The sequence below is a fragment of the Triturus cristatus genome, chromosome 2_2 (genome assembly GCF_964204655.1).
Source record: "Triturus cristatus chromosome 2_2, aTriCri1.1, whole genome shotgun sequence".
In the NCBI taxonomy this organism is placed as follows: Eukaryota; Metazoa; Chordata; class Amphibia; order Caudata; family Salamandridae; genus Triturus; species Triturus cristatus.
The window spans coordinates 392,832,199-392,856,305 of record NC_140582.1 but is presented as its reverse complement, the minus strand read 5'-3'; positions in this window follow the sequence as shown (position 1 = coordinate 392,856,305).

Below are 24,107 nucleotides of genomic sequence, written 5' to 3'. Positions count from 1 at the left end.
TAAAGAAAATATGTGCTGCAATGATCAATAGACAGAAGCAGATGAACGTTTTTCAAAGCACCAGGATACTGAATAGAATAAAAACCTCCACCATTGTGATAAGACTATGTATATAGGCAAGCGTATAAAACAGTATAGAAAATTGCATGTACTCCTACTATGCAGTCCCTAACCTAAACATCTAGGGCATGTATATATGTGTTCTGCCAAGAATCCCCATACTGAATGACCCAGCGCGGTTACCTGAAGGGATTAGAATGCACGGCCCCATCTTGGTCACGAGCTGGACACCGTTGCAGAAATATCAGCAAGCTGCTGGGTCAAAGCTGCAGCATAGAGAGACATCACCAATGTCAGCAAAGCGCTCTTCTAACTAAACCCAGAAATGGTTGTTTATATATATTGAAAAGCACCCTTGAGAGTCCTGTGCAAGCTAGCATTGTTATAGGCTATAGATAGCCATGTCACCTTGTGGATGAAAAATAGAGCGACATTTGCACCATGTGTGTCAAAGCCTTGTACATGGTGTTCAAGGAGTCATGATAATGCTAAGTGCAGCGGATTATGGCGGGAAATCAGTTTCACAGAAACTTATTCGACATTGTCATGCATGTAAATGTGTGTAAAAGGTTATTGTGTGAAAGGGAAGGCAAGGTAAGAAACATGTTCACAGTAAAAGATAGCAGCGTTTTTAAGTGGACCTAACTAAAACACAGAACATGAACCCAATGAGAGTAGTGAAGGGTTCTAAACTTACTTATCCCCACTAATAGGGAAATTCACTATGCGACAAAACTGTTGGAAAGAGACCTGAATGCTGCTTTGAATACTATTTGGGATCACTCACTTGAATGTTTCAATCCAGCACTACACCCAACCTCACAAAGAGAATGGAAGATCTAGATTTGTTTGACATATGGAAAGCTTGACATCATAAAGAGTGGGGCTCCACCTTTTACCCAAATGCCCATACGTCGTGCGCCAAGAGAGATTATTTAAGTAATATTCTTAGATCTTTGGTGCTGCCAAGGGTCATTGAGACACAGGACACTGTTGGACCATTCCGGAGACTGACATTAAAGGTAGAGAGATCCAGTTGATCCCTTAATGTAAAATTAAACATACTTCTTTCCATAACACTGCTCTACATTTAGGAAAGAGCTTGAATATTAATTTGGAGAAAATGACACAACATGGAATGTGACCTGGAATGCAAAGTGTTTACAGCACATTCCGATAGATTCATGAAACTGTTGATTGGAGGGAGAGGAGACTTAAAATAAAGTTAACCCTGCTGACACAACAGCTTATTAAAGATTTCTGCAAAAGAAGTAGAGTGAAATCTGCAAAATGAATGAAGAACTGGAACTGATACTTGTAAGATAATATATACATAAAATAATGTATACTACGCATTTATACAATGAGAAAGCAGATCTTCATTTGGCATATAGGATCAGAACAAAAATATTGCTAGCATTATAAACAGAGCTACTGTCTCACATGGTAGGAGTGATTAAAATTAATTTGCACTTCTACTACTCTGAATAGTTAGTAGGTCTGGATGAAATTTTAACCACGCTGGCATAATTGGCATAATTTTGTCATTCCATGTAATGAGATTTTTACGTGAAATAACTGAGGCTGCACCATTACACCACATTGTGTAATGCAGGGAGACATTTTAACGCACCATATAATTTTTGAACACAAGCAGCATTTCAGGTAGATTCTCTTACCCAAGCTGACTGTTCAGGTAATTTTTTAATACAAAACTACAAATCCAAATGCAAGTGGCAGTGTTTTGAACATGAGCAGCAGTACCTTTAACATGGGCAGTCAGCAAACATTTAGGCAGATTTTTTTACCTGAATGGATCGTTCGGGTAATTTTTTAATGCAGAACTACAAATCTGAATGTGGGAGACAGTGTTTTGAATGTGGGGGCCTGAAAATCAGCTCGAAATTACATTTTCAATATGAATTTTTGCCTAAATGTCCCAAATAGGGTTTTCTGAGTGTGAGATGCATTTCCCGTAAATACACATTATGCCACATAATTTTGCTGTTCTTACGCTTAATTATGCGACAGAAAATTACATACGTTTCGCACAACCCTAAATTGGCAGGTGTGTTGCGAAAAAGATGTCCTTCAGCACACAATTAAAGAAAAAGGGCCAACCCAGTAACCCAGGGACCTGGGCCAGACAATTATTATAAACATTAAGGTGGTTCCTATTGGGGAGGTGTAGCCTTGGACTTCCACTGCAATGGAGAGGTCCTTCAGTAGACAGCTTATTTCTTTTCCCTCCTATTGATCCCAAGACAGTTAAATCTATAGATCAGAGAGTCTCAATCGCAGAAGTTAAAGAGGTCATAAAACGTTTAGGTGACAAAAATGCACCATGTACAGATGGCTTCACATCCTCCTTTTATAAAGCATACTGGGAACACCTAGTTGAAGATTGGTCGAATATTTTCAATCTTTCCCTCCTATCCAAAGATGTAATCAGTTTGATGTTAGAGTTCATGTTAACACTGCTATTTAAGTCTGAAAAAGGCCCTAAAATGCGTGGTTCATACAGTCCTATTGCCTTGTAATGTTATGATGTTAAAATATTTAAGTAGATTTTTATCTGTACGCTGGCTGAAGTTTGTCCTCAGCTGATGATCACTTGTCAGGAGATTTTATAACGAAAAGCATTTCTGGGAGAATATTTGTTTAGCGTTTATTCTAATGCTGGACAAAGGCCATAGATAATGCCATAAATACAGAAAATTATTTGACAGGGTCGTAGGCAATATTTGAAGCATGCATTTTCTAAATAGAACCAATCTGGGCCATGACATCAAGATCTATATGTTGGCTAATTTTGCCCTCATCGACTAAGATTAAAATGAATGGCCTACTTGCTAACACTATCACTTTATTAAGGATAACAAGAATGGGACGTTTCCTGCCCCCCATGGTCTTAATGCTCATGTTAGAACCCATAATATACCAAATAAACGCTAATCTTTACATCACAAGCATTAAAGTGGGACAACATAATTGAAAGCTAGTGCTCACTTCTGGCCCTTCATATTGGGGTTCATGACGTTTCTAAGGTCTTGAGCTTCAACGTACATTTTAATATGTACATTTTAATATATCAGTCAGAATGCAGGTAGAGAGTTTTTCAGAGAGCCTCGAATCAGTGTTGACGAACAATAGTGTAAACTGGACCAATAGCATGCGTAAACATCTGTGGGTAAATATCCTGAGCATGAAGTGTGAATTATATACAGTAAATATTTCCCCCTTGCTGGCTGGTCAGTATAAAGTTCAATATAGATAGGGATTTGAGCTATATGTTTTGTCAGCATTGAAAGCATAATTATCAATGTTCTTCCTAGAATACTTTCCATGAGTCAAATATAATCCTGCGTATTTTCTCAGAAGACGTTAAAAAACGTTGTCCTTTCTATGGAGCACTCATTCTCCTCTGGTTGCAAAAACATTATATGCTGCTTTATGAGGTTGGTTAGGTTTGCCCACTGTGAGAGGATATATTCAGGTAGCTGAATTGCAGTCAGCAACGGAGTGGTCCAAAATGCGTTATACTAAGCCTTGGGTTAGGGTAGAGAAGGAGTGCTCTCAAATGGTCGTACCATATTTGTTATGAATTTGAGGCAGAAAGTGGAAATGTATTAAAGAAATGCTTTTGTCGTCCATGTTCCAACAATATAACACTAATAGAAGCAGGTCAGGACTGATTGCCTTGTTCTGATTCCCACTGTTGCATATAGTTTTAAAACCCGATATTCCTTCTGGAACATTAGAACATAAGACACTGTTTTCATATGTTGGATAGGACCCAATCTTCCTCGCGGAATGAGTTATTCAAGAATGTATGGATGATGAATGTATGACATTACAACACATACATTCAACACACACATATATATATATATATAATGCGTTGTAAAGGTTGTTTCCCATGGATGATAGATGGTGATATATACCTTTGCTACTACTAGATGTCATCATTTTCAGAGTGACCTGTAGAAATCCATTCACTACACCCAGCCAACTTTTCTATGCTCCGCTATAACAATCTCTTGAGGAAACCACTTAAAAGCAAAGACTTTCTCGATCTCATCTTGGCTTTAGTAGTGTAAAGCATCCTGCCATTTCTGAATCCTATTCTAGAGCATACCATTTCAGTGGAACTCCCTCCCAGCTAAAATAAGATGCAGACAATGCCTACAGATGTTCAGAAAAAGAACTGAAAACATTTATTTTCAAACAGAACCTGATCTATGAGTTGATGAGAGCCTAGACCCTTTGGTTTCTTCCATTTATTTTATCTCCTCCTCCTATGCCCTTCCTCCACCTCAAATCTATTTGATGCTCTGTTTTCCAAATCCCGCTACACCCCGACCTATCCCTCTGCCTCAATTCTTTCTAAGGTCTCTTCCGCTATCCTCCTTATCAGAAGTCCTCTTTCCGCTATTCTGCCTCTTCTTCCTTTTACCACTCTTCACCTTCATTCGACTACCCAAAGCCTTATCAGCTCATTCCTGCTCCTCTAAATCTACTTTCAATGTCACTACACTCTCTTCCCTTTGTGTTGCTCAGTTAAATTATGCTCCTATGATCTCCTCCTTAATTCCCCCTCTTGCTTTTTCTCTGCCAGGACTCTCCTAAAATACTCTCATATGAAGCCTCCAAACCTCCTCTTTCAATATACCCCCTCCTACCTAATCTTGCTCTGTTCACCCCACTCTTTGCTAATTCCCCAAATGGTTATAAATGGCTACTGCTTGGATCTCCATTCTCTGTCACTCTAAAGTAAAAGGAACTGTCCATCACAAAGGCTATCTATGTGTACATTATGACACTAAAGGAACCTATCTCTACTTTTTAAATGCAACCTGAGATATCCCATCAGCACTGTTTTGTATAATATGTTGATGTTAATGTAACCAAGACAATCCGTCTCCACCTTTTGCTGTAATGTGATGCACGCTGACACCACTTGCCAGAGGGTGCTATAGAAGAATACAGAGTAGCACGTCGGGCAAAGTGATCACTGAGTCCATCACCTGGGCAGACTCAGTGGGTGTTCTTGGGAGTTCGACATTTGCAGTCATGACTTCCTTATTGGTGATTAGAAACTGGAAATGATTCTCCCATACTTTAGATGATATGTTTGGCTCAATAGCTGGCTTCCCTTCAGAGTTACCTGAACTAACTATTGCCCAGAAGGTCTTCAAGTCTTTATTAGATAATGCAGATTTAAGGTTTTCCCATCTTTCCAATAGGATTTTAGTTGTACAGTTATTTTTTTATTGTGTCTTGAATTAACTGTATGCTTACATACAATTTTATGATTCAATTGTGTATAGTTCTTGTGATTTTTATGACTATGAACTTTTGTGGTCCTTGTGACCACAATAAAGTAATTGAACGGAAATGAATGGAAAGGAAATAAATTGTAACTGACATAAAAGTAATAACAAATATTGGATTGGAGTTGGATCCGTTGTTACTTCTCTTTGGTGACACGAGTGAAGAGAGTATGTATCCTGTTAAAACCTCGGTGGGGAAGTTGATATCACATACGCCTTTGGCATCCATTCTAGTTATAATTGACATATGGAATCTGACAGATTAATCTTTTAATAGCTCTATGGTGGTCAGAGCTGTAGAAAATATACGGGATGGAGAAACTGATAGCAATAATTAGGGACAAAATGGCTAAACGTGATAAGATTTTGGCTCCATTCCACATCTATATTAAGAACAAGCATTTGTAAATGCAATAGGTTTATCCTATGCGATTAATAATCTGTTTTTGTTGTAAGTTGTAGCTTGCTGAGTAGTTGTACAATACAAGTTACAGAAAGTCTGTTAAAGTGGTATGACTTGTTTATGTAAAAAAAAGGCAATAAATTGTGCTGTTACTAGTGGGGCCAATAAAGTGACAATTGTTGGCCCCGGAACCACTGCACCTGCTGCACCATTTAAATCAAACCTCTTTCAGCTGCAAGGTAACTGCAATTGTGACTACCTGTATAGTAGTAAACTATAGCAGTATTAGGTGTTTAGAGTAGTTTAGAGTAGTTCTGACAACTTTTGGGCCCTGTGCCACTGCACCTGCGGCACCGTTCAAATCTTGTCCCTGTTGTCTGGAACAGAGCTGCACCTGTGACTGCCTGTTTAGTAGTAAAATATAGCAATTATAGGTGTTTTTTGGGGTACCTAGAGCTTTTGGTCCCGGTGTCACTGCACCTGCTGCACCATTGAAATATGACACTGTTGTCTGCAAGGTATCTGCACTTGTGACTGCCGGGTTAGTTTAACATTTTTGCAATAATCTGGGTTTAGTGGGGTTCCTAGTGCTTTTGGATGATGTGCCACTGCACCTGCTGCACCTTTCAAATCAAGTCCCTTTTAACTACAAGATAACTGCAATTATGACTGCCTGTTTAGAAGGCAAATATAGCAATATTATCTGTGTAGAGGAGTTCTGACAACTTGAGGGCCTGATTCTACTGCACCTGCTGCACTATTCAAATCATGACCCTGTTGTCTGCAATGTAACTTCACTTCTGGCCGCCTGTTTGGTAGTAAAATATATCATAGCTCTTGTATATTAACTTTCTTTTTAATGTGCAATGTGTATTACAACATTTAGAATTGGATCTTAATGACCAAATAGATTAGGTTGAAATAAATCAGTCTGATAATGCCTACAAAGTGCAAATAAAGGTACTGCGGCATGAACAGGAAATGCTACAAACTTTCTGAAGGCTAACGCATCTGCTTTACACAACTAAGTAATAAAAAGTAAGCATTCCAGCATACTGTTAGAAGCTGTCTGCCTTTTCCATGGGAAGAGATCTTATCTTGACAGTGAATGGGACTCAAACAGTGTGAATAGCTTAAGTAGAAGTATCGCAAATGCATGCAGCCAGGGGAAGTTCACACAAAAGCGAATGAACACAGTAATTCGACCATTGGGAGCTGATAAGAGCCTTCTATTAAATACAAGAGATTTCACAAGTACAGCGCAAGCGCTGTGTAGGCGAACACTAAAAATGAAAATGCTCTGTTAAATGGTGATTTTATGCCCGTGTCTCTCTGCCATTCAAATATATTCCAAATGTTAATTTTCGATAAATACAATTTAGGATGTAATAAATCTATGGCTATGTTGTATTATGTACCTGGTGTAATTTTGATAGGCCTTTTAATCTGATTGTTTTTGTATCAAACAAAATTTCTAAGTAAAGTTACTAAAAAAGAAGATGAATAGTGATGGTGTTTAATCAGTAATGAAAAAGGACATTTGAAATACATAGTGACATCTGAGTCTCTTAAACTTAAAACGCACTGAAGTTCATTATTTAAAATGACCTGGGTATATTAAATGTATCAATCAATATACAGAGGTGTGAGAGAGACAGAGCGAGACAGAGAGAGATGGAAAGTTCACTCTTCCAGGGGGCCCTCTGGAAGTTGGGTGGCCCAGGGCTATTGTTCACTTTGCTCATGCCTTAAAACACCTCGGGTCCCTGCACCCACCCAGTCCTGCACAACCTCAGTAGTCGACTCACAAAGAACACAGCGGTATCTAAACCGATTGAATTAGGAGTAATGTTCTGCTACAGGAGACCTCCTGGTGAGTCATTTTACACTATGCCAATATCCCTGTTTTAAATTGACCTCATCTAATACGTTGCATTTACAACTACTGGGGCAGATTTATGTTTCCTGGCGCATCCCTGCAAATCAGCAAGGATGCGCCAGGAATGATTCGTCACGCAAGTTTACCCTTGCGCCACACATGATGCGCCGCATTTACAATGCGGCGCATCATGGTGCAGGAATAAACAGATGCGTGACGCATCCGATGGCGTAAGGTTGGCGCAGTGCTTCAGTTGCGTCGCAAGCGCGACGCAACTCCAGCACTGTTCCAACCTACCCTATCCCTAACATGGTGCGTCAAGCCTTACGCCTGCTTCAAGTAGGCGCAGGGTTTTGGCGCATCAGCATTGGGAAAGTGACTCAGTCAAATCTTATAGATTTGACTGAGTCACTTTTCAGGGGCGTTCCTGCGACGGAACGCCCCCCCCTCTGTCGACACGCCCACGTGAAACCTGACGCAGGTTTTACGTGGCGCAGGGCTTTACATCGTGATGCATCTCCATAGATGCGTCACGATGTAAATATGGCGCAACGTGGCTCAGGGTTTACACCGCCGCTGCGTCACAAAAGTGACGCAACGGCGGCGTAAAAGTGGCGCATCTCCAATATAGATCTGCCCCACTGTGTTTATAAGCAGGCCATTGTACCAGCAAGAAATGTGCATATGTATCCAACTGCATTGTTATCATTAGAAAACAATGTTTGTTCATATTCTCGTGTTATGACATGGACAGTTGTTTTATGAAAAATAGAATCAATTAAAAAAGAACACCACTGTTCTCACTCTTTTCCTAAATATCTGAAAGTAGTACAACTATAATAGAGAGAAAAAATGCAAAGTAAAATTGAATTTTCAGGCGTTTCAAGGAAAAATTCCTGAATCTTCTTATACTACGCAAAAGAGGAAACACCCACGTGGCTAGCACTCCCAGGCAGATAGGATAAAGGCCCCTGCCAGGCCAGTGGAGATCAATGCGCGCCCCCTTCAAAGCATTGATCCGACGCGTTTCGGGAAAGACATCCCTTCATCATGGATCCCAGGAAGCAAATGCAGCAAACAAACTCGGTTCCATTTTAGTCCACCCTTTATTTTAATTAAACAGGAAGTTAGTCCATTTTTTAGTTTAATTAAACAGGAAGTTGGTTCAAGTGAGCCCCATTGCATCATGGAACCAGTAGTCCAGAAAGATAACTCCCAAGTGGGATATTTGCCGCAAAGTACCTTTTCTTGCAAAGTTGTTAAAAAGGGGTAAAAGAGCACCACAGTTCCCCACTGTTCTCTGTCTGCAGGGTAACCTCCAGGCCACCCTTTCCGCAATCCTGCCATGTGGTCAGGGGCGGATCCGCAAAGATCCAGCAGCGGTGCTTGCCGTGGCCGGGTTAAAGCCACATATTTATGCAAGAGAGGAAACACCCACGTGGCTAGCACTCCCAGGCAGATAGGATAAAGGCCCCTGCCAGGCCAGTGGAGATCAATGCGCGCCCCCTTCAAAGCATTGATCCGACGCGTTTCGGGAAAGACATCCCTTCATCATGGATCCCAGGAAGCAAATGCAGCAAACAAACTCGGTTCCATTTTAGTCCACCCTTTATTTTAATTAAACAGGAAGTTAGTCCATTTTTTTGTTTAATTAAACAGGAAGTTGGTTCAAGTGAGCCCCCTTGCATCATGGAACCAGTAGTCCAGAAAGATAACTCCCAAGTGGGATATTTGCCGCAAAGTACCTTTTCTTGCAAAGTTGTTAAAAAGGGGTAAAAGAGCGCCACAGTTCCCCACTGTTCTCCATCTGCAGGGTAACCTCCAGGCCACCCGTTCCGCAATCCTGCCATGTGGTCAGGGGCGGATCCGCAAAGGTCCAGCAGCGGTGCTCGCCGTGGCCGGGTTAAAGCCACATATTTATGCAAAAGAGGAAACACCCACGTGGCTAGCACTCCCGGGCAGATAGGAAAAAGGCCCCTGCCAGGCCAGTGGAGATCAATGCGCGCCCCCTTCAAAGCATTGATCCGACGCGTTTCGGGAAAGACATCCCTTCATCATGGATCCCAGGAAGCAAATGCAGCAAACAAACTCGGTTCCATTTTAGTCCACCCTTTATTTTAATTAAACAGGAAGTTAGTCCATTTTTTTGTTTAATTAAACAGGAAGTTGGTTCAAGTGAGCCCCCTTGCATCATGGAACCAGTAGTCCAGAAAGATAACTCCCAAGTGGGATATTTGCCGCAAAGTACCTTTTCTTGCAAAGTTGTTAAAAAGGGGTAAAAGAGCGCCACAGTTCCCCACTGTTCTCCATCTGCAGGGTAACCTCCAGGCCACCCGTTCCGCAATCCTGCCATGTGGTCAGGGGCGGATCCGCAAAGGTCCAGCAGCGGTGCTCGCCGTGGCCGGGTTAAAGCCACATATTTATGCAAAAGAGGAAACACCCACGTGGCTAGCACTCCCGGGCAGATAGGAAAAAGGCCCCTGCCAGGCCAGTGGAGATCAATGCGCGCCCCCTTCAAAGCATTGATCCGACGCGTTTCGGGAAAGACATCCGTTAATCATGGATCCCAGGAAGCAAATGCAGCAAACAAACTCGGTTCCATTTTAGTCCACCCTTTATTTTAATTAAACAGGAAGTTAGTCCATTTTTTTAGTTTAATTAAACAGGAAGTTGGTTCAAGTGAGCCCCATTGCATCATGGAACCAGTAGTCCATAAAGATAACTCCCAAGTGGGATATTTGCCGCAAAGTACCTTTTCTTGCAAAGTTGTTAAAAAGGGGTAAAAGAGCGCCACAGTTCCCCACTGTTCTCCGTCTGCAGGGTAACCTCCAGGCCACCCATTCCGCAATCCTGCCATGTGGTCAGGGGCGGATCCGCAAAGGTTCAGCAGCGGTGCTCGCCGTGGCCGGGTTAAAGCCACATATTTATGCAAAAGAGGAAACACCCACGTGGCTAGCTTCTTATACTAATTAAACTTTTTTTTCTGCTAAGTTGAACTAGGAGAAGAGGTCCAATATTTCTGATGAACTCACCGCTCTGAGAGAACCAGTCATGACAATATTAGAAATTAAAAATGCTTTTGTTTAATCTAATCATGTGTTTCATGTTGTGTAACGTGTCCCTGTGTTGAAGATGCACTGGGGGTACTTAGCGCGTAATAAGTATATTAAATACATTATTCAAAATATATTTCCTATGAACTTAAATTTCATCCCGATAGATCACGACAATAAACTGTAATGTCGCTAGTATATTCTTGGAGGTTATCTACAGCAGGAACTTGACCCTGGAAGCCTCAAAGTTCTTTACATCCATTGGAGTACTAAATTGTCTGCCCAAGTGCATGCAATATACAATTTGCATTCTTTACCCCACAATATGTGGATATACGAGTCAAGAGAATATAATCTTTTAACATTTTTCAAGGAAATAATAAACATAACTTAAAGGCTGTGCTTACTTTGAAAAATTCAATTTACTATTGCACATAGGGAACATAGGGAATAATACAATATGGAGGGTGTGAGTAGATAATAGTTTCAGGCACACATTGTTGGAGTGCTCTGTATCAAAATGAGTAGGTACTGTAAGGACAGCATGGGGAGGGGAGAGAGAGATAGTGGACGAGTATTGTTAAAAGATTTCTAGGCTTTATGTTCTATGTCCTCATACATCCATCTAGTAGTGCAAGGAGCTCGTCGAACAGTTGGATGTCCAGTGAGTATAGATTAAATCATGAGAGCAAACACGGTTACTTCCTGTTTAAAACCTTTCTCCCTGGTACAAACAAATCACAGGGTGTGAAAGGCAAATGGCGCTACCAACAAAATTGCACAGAATCAAACATATGAAAACCAAATTCACAGCGATGCCAACAACTGTGGGAACAACACCCAAAATCCCACAAAGCTCAATACAAGATTGATATGGATGCAAGAAAATAGAATTGATGCACACGCTTTAAAATAAATGCATAGTTCAATAAGTCAGATGCAGCACACAGCTTCCATTCTTCTTAGTTTATTAGCGAAATTCTTCCACTCCCCAACGCGTTTCGTCGTTTAGAGGGGATTATCCCATACGACTTCCTCAGGGCTGGAAGTAACACAAATAACATATGTATAGAAAGATGGCGGCAAACAAAAACACAGAAAATTACAACAAACAATAACTGTGACTCAAAGCAAAGAGACAAACGGTTCAAGAGACAGGCGAAATTATAAGACAATATCAGTAAGTAGTGTGAAAATAACGGTGTAAAGCATGAATCTAAAACAGCATATCATTAAAGAGAAGCACAAAATAATAAGTAATGGCAGTGAGAAAATACCTCTCGAGAAACTACTCACCAACCCGTGTGAGTCTGATATTATGAATAGTTAAAAAAGAATAATCTGTACCTCAATTATTTGAAGAACTGCAAACCTAAAACAATAAAATGACTCACTTTTAGTCATTGCGTCACACATGAGGCACGATCAATCATGAGACCCAAAAAATCAAAAAATATACCTGTTGAAACTGGAAAATGATCCTACGTTCTAATACCACATATAAAAGCAGCCAAATCATAAGGTGGCCATCCGAGTAAAAAGGCCTGAGTTGAAAGCACCTAAAACAATGATAAATTGAATTCAATAACACTAGAAAAACATAAATATACCAAAACATAGGCTGCAAGACCATTCTATCTCACTTACCCAAAGTAGTATTCTCAGTATAGATTTCACAATTATCCAATCACCAAAGATTCTTATCAAGAGGCCCCCACTTAACGTAGTCAGTGCCCTAAAATTAGAGTATTTCGAATTAGCAATTCTCCTCGTTTTATTACAGTACACGTATACGGGAGGACGCTCGCGCCGTTTAAACTTACCAAAACGTACGGCTTCTGCAATCCCGAGTACAGGAGACAGGCAACGCCGCCGGCTACTTCCGTAGTCTAATAACAAACACTGGTCATAGAAAAGGTGACTAACACCAAAGTAAAATAGGGGCGCCATGTTGAAACTTCAAATTATACCTGAAAGTGCATTGGTTTCAACCTTTGCCTTTGATCATGTAAACAAAATGATCAATGAGGCTTTATCTTCATTTCAAAGAATTGTATTTTGTGGTTTGTATGGCGCCTCCAATGCACTTTCAAGTATAAGTTGAAGTTTCAACATGGCGCCCCTTTTTTACTTTGGTGTTAGTCACCTTTTCTATGACCAGTGTTTTTTATTAGACTACGGAAGTAGCCGGCGGCGTTGCCTGTCTCCTGTACTCGGGATTGCAGAAGCTGTACGTTTTGGTAAGTTTAAACGGCGCGAGCGTCCTCCCGTATGCGTGTACTGTAATAAAACTAGGAGAATTGCTAATTCGAAATACTCTAATTTTAGGGCACTGACTACGTTAAGTGGAGGCCTCTTGATAAGAATCTTTGGTGATTGGATAATTGTGAAATCTATACTGAGAATACTACTTTGGGTAAGTGAGATAGAATGGTCTTGCAGCCTATGTTTTGGTATATTTATGTTTTTCTAGTGTTATTGAATTCAATTTATCATTGTTTTAGGTGCTTTCAACTCAGGCCTTTTTACTCGGATGGCCACCTTATGATTTGGCTGCTTTTATATGTGGTATTAGAACGTAGGATCATTTTCCAGTTTCAACAGGTATATTTTTGGATTTTTTGGGTCTCATGATTGATCGTGCCTCATGTGTGACGCAATGACTAAAAGTGAGTCATTTTATTGTTTTAGGTTTGCAGTTCTTCAAATAATTGAGGTACAGATTATTCTTTTTTAACTATTCATAATATCAGACTCACACGGGTTGGTGAGTAGTTTCTCGAGAGGTATTTTCTCACTGCCATTACTTATTATTTTGTGCTTCTCTTTAATGATATGCTGTTTTAGATTCATGCTTTACACCGTTATTTTCACACTACTTACTGATATTGTCTTATAATTTTGCCTGTCTCTTGAACCGTTTGTCTCTTTGCTTTGAGTCACAGTTATTGTTTGTTGTAATTTTCTGTGTTTTTGTTTGCCGCCATCTTTCTATACATATGTTATTTGTGTTACTTCCAGCCCTGAGGAAGTCGTATGGGATAATCCCCTCTAAACGACGAAACGCGTTGGGGAGTGGAAGAATTTCGCTAATAAACTAAGAAGAATGGAAGCTGTGTGCTGCATCTGACTTATTGAACTATGCATTTATTTTAAAGCGTGTGCATCAACTCTATTTTCTTTCTCCCTGATGAAAGGTTTGACAGACCTCAGCAATCACAATTGCTAGTATGCACTTTCAGTTATGGAGTTAATATGTGTGTCATGCACTGCACCATGAAATGATGGTAAATAAATCAATAGCACTGCCCTGAGACATAGCTTTCTGAAATACCTTCACCTTCACAAGTTGAAACAAAAGAAAGTCCAAAGCAGTTTTTTTCATCTTATGTTAAAACGGGTGATAAAAATACACTGCACAATTACCGTTTGTTTGCACCAGGCTGGCAATACTCATTAGAACTTGATAAAAGGCCCAATACACAAAGCAGGGCTAGAAGAAAGTCCAAAATATCATAGATAGGAAGGTGTTTCTTTTTATTCATCTGCTGGCATGCAATCAAGTGGCTCCAGCCTTGATCTCTTCCAGGCTGGACTACTGCAATGCACTCTGCCTTGATATTAATAAGTCCGCTGTAGCTAAGCTACAGCTGGTACAGAATGAGGCGGCAAGACTGATACTTGTTTATATAAACAGCGGTTCACATGGAAATGAATCTCTTTAAAGTTTTCCCCAGTCGGGAAACAGATGTGGTCATTGCAGAATGTTTTTATTTTTTTTGCAGATAGGATCTCAGACACATACTTTCGAGAAAAATGTATTCTTTTATTGCTTAAAGCAACTTTAGTTTTTTATGATAATTAAAAAAAAAGTTGTTTATATAAACATTCACTGAAAAAAACATAGGTTTCAGGCACGTTATAGTTAGAAATTAGCATTTAATAAACCTTTCAAAATTCACTGTGAAAAACATAGGTTTTAGGGAAAGTTATAGTTGGATATTTCACTCGTACAAAACCAGTGAAATTCCCCCTTTATAGTTATTTCAGCTAACTATAACTCATGCCCCCGCAATGCACTGCTGATGACGTCACATATTACATCACTCATGACATGGTAAGTGACATCACTGATGACATCACTGATGACATCTCAAATAACATCACTGATGACATCACTGATGACATCATCCAGTGAGCGTGTGTTTCTGTAAAGTTGAAATATGTTTAATATATATAGGGAAAGGCGTATTGAAGAATGAGTGGGTTTATAAGTGTCTGACTGGTTGATTTAGTAGGTGCGTGACTGACTCTATAAGTGAGTGATTAAACGTATCTTACTGAATGCATGGGTGTTAGAAGGGGGTTCTGACACTATGGGCCGCCCGGATTTTTCGCTTTTTGAGCACCTAATTGTGGAGCTTTTACTGTGTGGGAGCCTCATAAGTTGGGACTCACCCACAGTGAACTCAGGATGTAAGAGACTGCATGGGGATTTTACTGGTGTTACCCTGGCTTGACCAGGCCACTGTTCAGCAGCTGGAGTAAGGGGCACCTGGCTGGTTACATGCAGAAACATGTGTACATGCGTGTGCACACATGTACGGGATGCGCAGGGGAGATTCCTAGCGTGCGCAGTCCAGGATCAGCTACAAAGTGAATGGTGTAGCAGGACTTATGCAGTATTGGGTGGTGACATGGAATATGCTTTATACACTGGGATGAAACATGCCAGGGAAAGTCAGTGTGCCTTACTGTTTTTTCACTTCATTATTCCCCTTTGGGAATGTGGAGCCATGGGCTAGATTAGCTTACATTAGGCCTACAGATTCCGGACACGCACTTAAGTCCAGTGTAGAAAATGTGAAAAGAAGTATTCTGCAGAGTCCAAAGTCATATTTGTACTGCTTTTGGGTCATCCAGAACTGTCATATTTCTCTGAGCCAGCCAGGACAAGACCCAGGCTGAGGGCTGACCACAGCTGGATGGATTGATAACCTTTCTTCCACAAGCTAGGGCCTCCTCTCCACGAAGAGAAGATGTGAGGGGCTACAGGCTCATCAATTAGCAGCTGTCACTGGGTGCCAGGCACCAGGCTGCACCAAGGAGGGAAGGTAGTGTGGGGGATGAGGCTTCAGACATGTGGCCAGAAACCCTGGACGACACCATTTTGAACAAGCTCAGAGGCTGGACTAGAAGGAGGGAGCAGGGGCAGGGACGTGAAGGACCAGCAGAGACTTCCTGCCAGCCCCCTACTCAACTTTTAAAAAGTGCTTGCACAGGAAGAGAATGTCTCTCTGGGGTGTGGTCTGCTGAGGGTGAAGGTGCTGGAGCCTGGCGCAATGGGCAGTTGGAAGGAGAGACCCCCTGACTGCCCCCAGGACCCTATCAGCACCAGAAGAAGAGCCCAGGACTGGTGCACAGAAGCAGGGGCCTCTGCGCAGGGAGAAGAGAGGCCCAGAAGGAGAGCCTGGCAAAAGGCTGGCGCAGGGAGCCAGTGAAGACAGCACCCTGCGGGCAGAGGAGAGTGTACCCAGTGGCTGGGGCTGGTAAAGAGGAGCATGAAGCGCCCCATAATGCCTCGCCAGGCATTTGGAAATCTGCCGTTTTGGTGCTTTGTGGCCCCCAGAGGAGGGGGGTCACCCTCACTTGTGAAAAGGTGCTGGGGGAGCTGCTGGAGGAGCGCAGTCTTTCCCCCCCCAGCATGAAGAAATCTGCCATTTTGGTGCCTGGTGGCCCCCAGAGGAGGGGGTCAGCCTCATGTGTGAAAAGGGGTGCAGGGGGGCTGCAAGAGCACCGCAGTCTCCCCCAGCCTAAAGAAGAACAGTCCACCCCTAAGTTTCACGAGGCATCTGAAAGAATAACCCCTCAAGGGCTCAGCCAGCCTTTAACACCTTCTAGGCTGGAACGTATGTTCTACAGCTAAGGGTGTACTATGAAGTGCATCATGGAGTGGAGGGCTGAGTTGGGGATGTCTGGAGAAGGGCATCCCCTGGAGGTGAAGTGGTGTAATTGCACCAAAATGCATTTACTAATGGTTATTTCTTTTTAGGTGGACTGAAAGTCACATGTGTAAAGTGAAGTACCTGTGTAAGTTGATGTTAAGCTAAATGGAGTTATGTTGCTGGACCTTCCTGCTAGGAGGTCTGGCTGCATTTACGTAATCCCATGCTTTTACCTGTGATTCCTTTTAAAGTGAAGAGGCGCACTGCAGGAGAAGTGTAGTTGCCAGGAGTACTTCTTTTGAAGGGACTGTAAGTCACATGTGTAAGGTGATGTTAAGCTAAATGGAGTTATGTTGCTGGACCTTCCTGCTAGGGGGTCTGGCTGTATTTACGTAATCCCATACTTTTACCTGTGATTCCTTTTAAAGTGAAGAGGCGCACTGCAGGAGAAGTGTAGTTACCAGGAGTACTTCTTTTGAAGGGACTGTAAGTCACATGTGTAAGGAGATGTCATAAGCCAAGTTGGGCTATGTTGCCAGACCATCCTGCTAGGGTGTCTGGCTGTAAATGCGCAATCCTGTGATTTCATCTGTGATGCCCTTACGGGCTGTAATTGCAATGCATTGAAATGATCAACCAAGGTGATGAGTACTGTCATTCTAAAGTGAGCGTAAACATGGATTCTTGCTGCTGCGCTTAGGTGAAGACCCCAGACTGCTAGCCCTTAAGATATAGAGGTGCATACTTTATGGTCAGTAGGAGATGCTCAGTCAGGGTCATGTGTCACCAAGGCAGGTTTACCCCTTTTTAATGCTTGTTGAGGTAATGGGGTGGGTCGCCACTGGGATGGTGCCAGTGCACAGGGCCCTCTCTCCAGGTTATGTTCAACTAACTGCATTGGGGGCAAGTTGATGTGCATACATGGGAGTGGTGGTAGTAGACCCCACCCCCCCCCCCCGCGGGAGGGGTGGAGATGTTATGCAATGTCACAAAGTAATTCCAAAAGCTTATTTATATTTGTAAATTGGTGCATAGTATTGAGTGGTGTGTGTGTTTAATAAATGTACTCTTACTTTTATAAAGCAAAGTACAGACTGGACAATCAATTATTGAGTGTTATTTTTGTGCACCTGCAAATGGCGATTACTAGCCCACACCACCTCCCTTGAGTAAGCCTCAGACTGCTCTGCAACGCTACCCTCTGAGAGTCAGGTGCTACAATTGGGTGTTTGTTTCCCAGTGAAGGACAAATGTAGTCATGTTGTTTGTGCAGACCTCAGAGATGCTGCCTCGTATTCCAACAATGGGTTACTGACTAAACTGTGTGAATGTCTGTAATCGTCTATCTGTTGGTGTGTAAGCGGTTGCATGGGTATGTGATTAGCTACATGAGTATCTATATGAGTTATTGATTGGTTGTCTGACTATCTGTATCAGTGCCTGAGTGTTTGTGTAGGTGGGGTGTGTGTGACTCTGTGCATAGATGTCTGAGTGGGTGATTCACTGGGTGCATGGTTTCAAGAGTGCATCTGTGATGGATGGTATGGGTGGGTGAGTGTCTACATGGGTGTGTTAGTGAGTGAATGTATATCTCAGTAATACATGTGTGAGTAACTACATATTTGAAATGCAGTATAGATGTGTGTTAGAGTATATAAATCGCTATAAGTGAGAGTGTGTGATTATGAGAGTAGCTGTATGGATGAGTGTGTGCTTGTATCAGTGATTGTATAAAGGCCTAAGAATGTGCTAGTATTTGTATGAGTAAGTGATCTGGTGTGTGTATAACTGTATAGGTGAGTAAATGGGAGTGTGATTAATTATTTGCATGACTGACTAGGTGTGTGAGTACCTCTATGGATGAGTAGCGGTGTGTGAGTGTCTATATAGATGTAAGAGTGCATATGATAGTCCTGTAATTAGTGACCGTAAGTATGAGTGATTGTGCGGTTGAGTGAGTGGATGTGTGTGTGGACCTAAGAATCAGTGAGTGGGTATGTAGGTATTGGTGTTGGAGTGTAATTGGTTTTGAGAATGGCCGTCTGTAAATTAGAGTGGGTCTATCAAAGGTTATATTAGGGTGTGAGAAGATGCATCAATTTATCACATGGATGATGTCATCAGTGATGTCATCAGTGATGTCATTTGAGATGTCATCAGTGATGTCATCAGTGATGTCACTGACCATGTCATGAGTGATGTAATATGTGATGTCATCAGCAGTGCATTGCAGGGGCACGAGTTATAGTTAGCTGAACTAACTATAACGGGGGAGTTTCACTGGTTTTGTACGAGTGAAATGTCCAACTAACTATAACTTTCCCTAAAACTTATGCTTTTTACAGTGAATTGTTAAGGTTTTTTAAATGCTAATTTCTAACTATAACGTGCCTGAAACCTATGGTTTTTTCAGTGAATTTCAAAGGTTTTTTAAATGATAATTTTTAAATATATTAATTGTTATATTTAGTTTTTTTATACTGTTTTTCTTCATTTTTAAACTATTTATTTTTATACGTTTTATTTTTTAAATTATAATTCATATTATTAATATAAATTGAAAAAAAATGTTTTAAAAATATTGAAGCTCTAATATTGTTTTTTTTTACTTTATATTTTTTTAAATATATTTAGAATATTTTTTTTATTGGCTTTTTTTTCAAATTATTTGGGGAGTCGTGCACCCAATGCAAGAGGAGTCGTGCACACAACGCGTTAGAAGTTGTGCACCCAACGCATAGGAGTCACGCACCCAGCACGTGCACACCAGGGGGTGCGCGACTCCTAATTTGCCCGTAAAAATAAATGTGCAATTTGCCCGTAAAAAAAAATGTGCACCTATCACTAATTTCTATTCTCCCCGGGGACCCCATCCCCCGGGGCCTATATACAACGTTGGGGGCTGTGGGGGGAGCCCCAATGCCCCCATGGTCCCAGCCGGCTCCCCACGTCCTTCGGGAGCCGGCATTGCTTTTCCACACGGGGAGCTGCTAACATGCAGCTCCCCATGTTGAAAAGCAATATGGTTTGCATTTTGAAAGATAGAGCAGATGTCCCTGCTCTCTCTTTCAAAATCCAAACCAAGTTTGCTATGGTAGGGTGGGAGCCTCGGCTCCCGCCCTGCCATAGCAAACAGCAGTGTCCCGGGGGTGGGCACCCCGAGACACTGAAGAGCCTGGAGCCACGCAGCCATGCGGCCCCCCTCCCACAATATAAAAAGCCCTGGGGTGGTGGTCCCCAGGGCTTGGGGGGGCCTTTGAGACCCCCTCCCATTTATTTTGTAGCCCCGGTGGGTGGCGGTCCCCGGGCTAACAGGGTATAATTTCTGAATGTTAGCACTCTAGTTGCTCATTAGATCACTGCAGTAAAGCTACTGCTCACCAGGGAAGTCTGATGCTGGTATTAAAAGTGCATGTTTCAGTCTGCATGTCAGATTTTTTTAATGAAATAGAAGAGGATTTGGGAAATCACTCAAAATGTGCCCTCATTTTTCTTTCTGCAGCACTAATCATAATTTCTATGGCAAAATGAACCCCCTCATTTTGTTCCTTTGCAAATTAAATGTTTTAAGTGTTACCATTTTATTCCAATCAAGATGGCTTCAGGTGTGCCATACTTTTGTCATAATTAAGACTGTTAGGGCTCTAGTTGTTCTTTAGAACACTCTGGGACATTCTGTCATTGGGCTATACTTGGGCTACATCTGGGTGATATCTGTGCTACATTTGGGCTCTTTTGTCTCTGGTGGCCATCTTGGGAGACTTATTTGTTTTGAAGTTTCCTAATTTCCTCATTTACTACAGTCTCCTCAGTAAGAAATACTTTCAGTTTTTTACTTGGTTCCATCAAGAAGGCATTCAGATGTGTCACACATTTGCCATAAATTCAGAATGTTAACACTCTAGTTGCTCATTAGATCACTGTAGTAAAGCTACTGCTCATCAGGGAAGTCTGCTGCTGGTTTTGAAAGTGCATGTTTCAGTCTGCACGTCAGAAATTTTTAATGAAATAGAAGAGGATTTGAGAAGTCACTCAAAATGTGCCCTAATTTTTCTTTCTGCAGCACTAATCATACTTTCTATGGCAAAATGAACCCCCTCATTTTATTCCTTTTTAAATTAAATGTTTTAAGAGTTACCACTTTATTCCAATCAAGATGGCTTCAGGTGTGCAATACGTTTGTCATAAGTAGGACTGTAAGCGCTCTAGTTGTTCTTTAGAACACTCTGGGAAGCTGCAGCAGAACACAAAGGAATCAACTGACAGTCTCTGCCCTTGTTGGGTGTACATTTTTTACTGAGAATGTCAGACTTCAATCTCACATGACTGAGAAAGATAATGTGAATTTACAGAAAATATGCTCTCAATTTAGCTTATAGATCACCTTCCAAACCTCTGTGGGAAAAGCATGAGAAACTAGTTTTCTCTCAAACATGATTCATGGTATCCCAGCAGAAGGCTTTTTCACATGGTAAAATCACCTGAGAAAACACCACAATTCCTAAAATGAGTATGGTACCATCTACAAATGATTTATAATGTAACTAAAGTCTTAAAACCTTCCATTAACTGCAATGCTTTTTAATGAGGTGCTATCATGTATATTGGTCCCAATATGGCTGCCAACACTTCAAATATGAAGTGCTGACAGCCAATCAGATCTCACGATGAGATGTGTGGTTAGGATCTGCCCAGATATATACGTGCTTTTGTTTTTGATTCTCTCAGCAACTACTGAACGGATTTACACCATTTAACCAAAAGGCACGAGTGTGAACCAAGGGCTACCTCTTTGCCAAATTTGGTGTAATTCCGTTCAGCAGTTCGGGCTGTAGCTGCGATTAAAGGTTCCTATGGAAAATTGTATGGGGAAAACGAATTTTAGGACCCCCCTTTTTCCTCGGCCCCCGCTTGACGAATCGCCCCGAGACTTTCGGGATAGGAGCGGACCTTAGCGCCCCACCAGTTTTGAATATTTTGCGAAGATTCGTCAACCGGCGCCAAAGTTATTCCAAATAGAATGTTGCATATTTCCTATGGATAATAGGTCCTATCTATAACTACCTACTGGCAGTCGGTGATATTACATTACCTCAGGTTCTCTAAATTTATGGGGTCACACTTGTTCTTATCTATTTGTCAAGGCTGATACTTGACATCCCTAAATATCAATCACTCTCAGCAGGGATATTCAAACTTCATTGGTTACCATCGAACAAACGCATCATCTTTAAAGGACTATGCGTAGTACTTAGGGCATTACAAAACACAGGGCCCAGAGGAATTAGAACCATGTTCTAGTGGTACATTCCCACTAGACTGCTCTGGTCTGCTAGCCATAATCTGGTGGTCATTCATACATTTCATAAGTTGACGTGGGGATCCAGAGACTTTTAAGTGGTTGCAGCAAAACTCTGGAACTCCCTCCCACGTTCCATCACTAGCCTTCAAAGCCATACTGTGTTTCGATAAGCCTTAAAAACCTGCCTTTTTGCCCTATAACTGAAGGCAGGTCTTTCGTTTCTCACAGATGTCAGAAACTCTTTTTTGCTGATGTCATATTTTTCTGGGTAGCTCCCTTCCAAAGTGCCTTGACGCCTTTGAGTATATACTGCACTCTATAAATCCTAGTCATTTCACTTAATTTCATTAAGATATCCCCTTACTCAATAAGCTGATTTCCAACTTGTTGAGAAGACCGGAAATTAACTTTTGTTACTCAGTATAATTTACTTCTTTCCATTTCAAATAGATGGAAATCTGAATAAGTAAGTCAAGTGAACAATTGCTTTTCCATAATTAACCGAGAAAAGTTTTCGCCAAAGCGAATACATTCTTTCCATATGCAGCGTACTGTAATATGAAAATCTACCACTTGCAACCATTTCTTATTTGTCTCACCAATCCCTAAATGAGTCCCTACATCTTACTTTCTATATACTATAACCCTATTGCCACTGCTTGTTTTAGATATAAGGTCTGATTCCAAGTTCCACAGTGCAGGGGTCTCGAATTACTGAGGCCAGAATCACCGATTCCGGCCTGTAATTACATCCCTTTGCCACACAATTATAATTTAAGGACCCTGGAAAGGGAAAAATAACCACAGATCCCGGGAATGCTGGGTTCTTTTTTCAGATGGATGTCAAGGACTTTTCAACACCCATGTACCACTTGCACTGGTGGCTCTCACAGGGCAGCTCTTGCAGCCTGTGATCCACTTGTTTGATGTAGCATGCATCACATTCACATTGGTGTAGTGAGTGCTCTACATAAATCACACAAAACCCTGAGGATGGGCTGCGGAAGAGGGTGCACAGGGTTATTCTTTTTCTTTTCTGTGCTCTCTGTCTCTGAACACTCTGGCTTGCTAATGCTGGTATTGCTCTGGTAAATAGATACTTTTAGCAACCTGGTATTCTAAGGAGTGTTAATGTTGGTGGGGTCAGAGACCCAGTACTTCTACCTGGTTGTACCTGTGAAGTGGAGGTGACTTCAAAGAGGGGTCATGAGGTGCACAGAGGTCCTCCCTCCCAGCTCTGGCTCCAGACTCACTACAGGTTGGCATGCAGGTGAAAATGTCAAATCCTCCCTCCCATTCGCCCCATGATGACCCATCAGGCTGTGGATAGCCACTCAGTAACACCTAACCTTCCTTTGTGTGTGGCTGTCTAAAGGGAATGCACAAAGTCCAGCTGTCACCCATACCAGATGCGTATTGGAAACAGCCTGCAGGCACACAAAGCTTAGTGCATAAAAATGCCATCTTTCTAAAGATTTGACTGGGGGAGAATGTTTGCATTGTCAGCATTCCGTCCATCATTTGATTGCTGTAACACTTTTCGCCCTATGTGGGATGGGTATGCCCAGCCGTGGGTCCCTTGCTCACTGTGCCACTGGATTCAAGCTAGCCTGGCTGAAGAAGGGTGACATACCCTGAAACAGGTCCCAGGATGCTTGTTTCCGATCCAGGGAGGACCTGGCCTGGCAGTCAGTCTGTACTGTTCCCATGGGGCACAGGGTCAAGATTGATTTGCATATGCCTGGGTCCAAACTGGGGTGGTGTAGTGGGCAAAAGAACGATGAATTAAACCCAGATCTTTTGACTGGGGGAGAATGCTTGCATTGTCAGCATTCCGTCCATCATTTGTTTGCAGTAACACTTTTCGCCCTAAGTGAGAGGGTTATGCCCAGAAGTGGGTCCCTTGCTCACTGTGCCACTGGATTCAAGCTAGCCTGGCTGAAGAAGGGTGACATACCCTGAAACCGGTCCCAGGATGCTTGTTTCCAGTCCAGGGAAGACCTGGCCTGGCAGTTCGGTCTGGACTGTTTCCATGGGGCACAGGGTCAAGACTGATTTGCATATGGCTGGGTCGAAACTGGGATGGCGTACTGGGCAAAAGAACAATGGATTTAACCTAGATCTTTTGACTG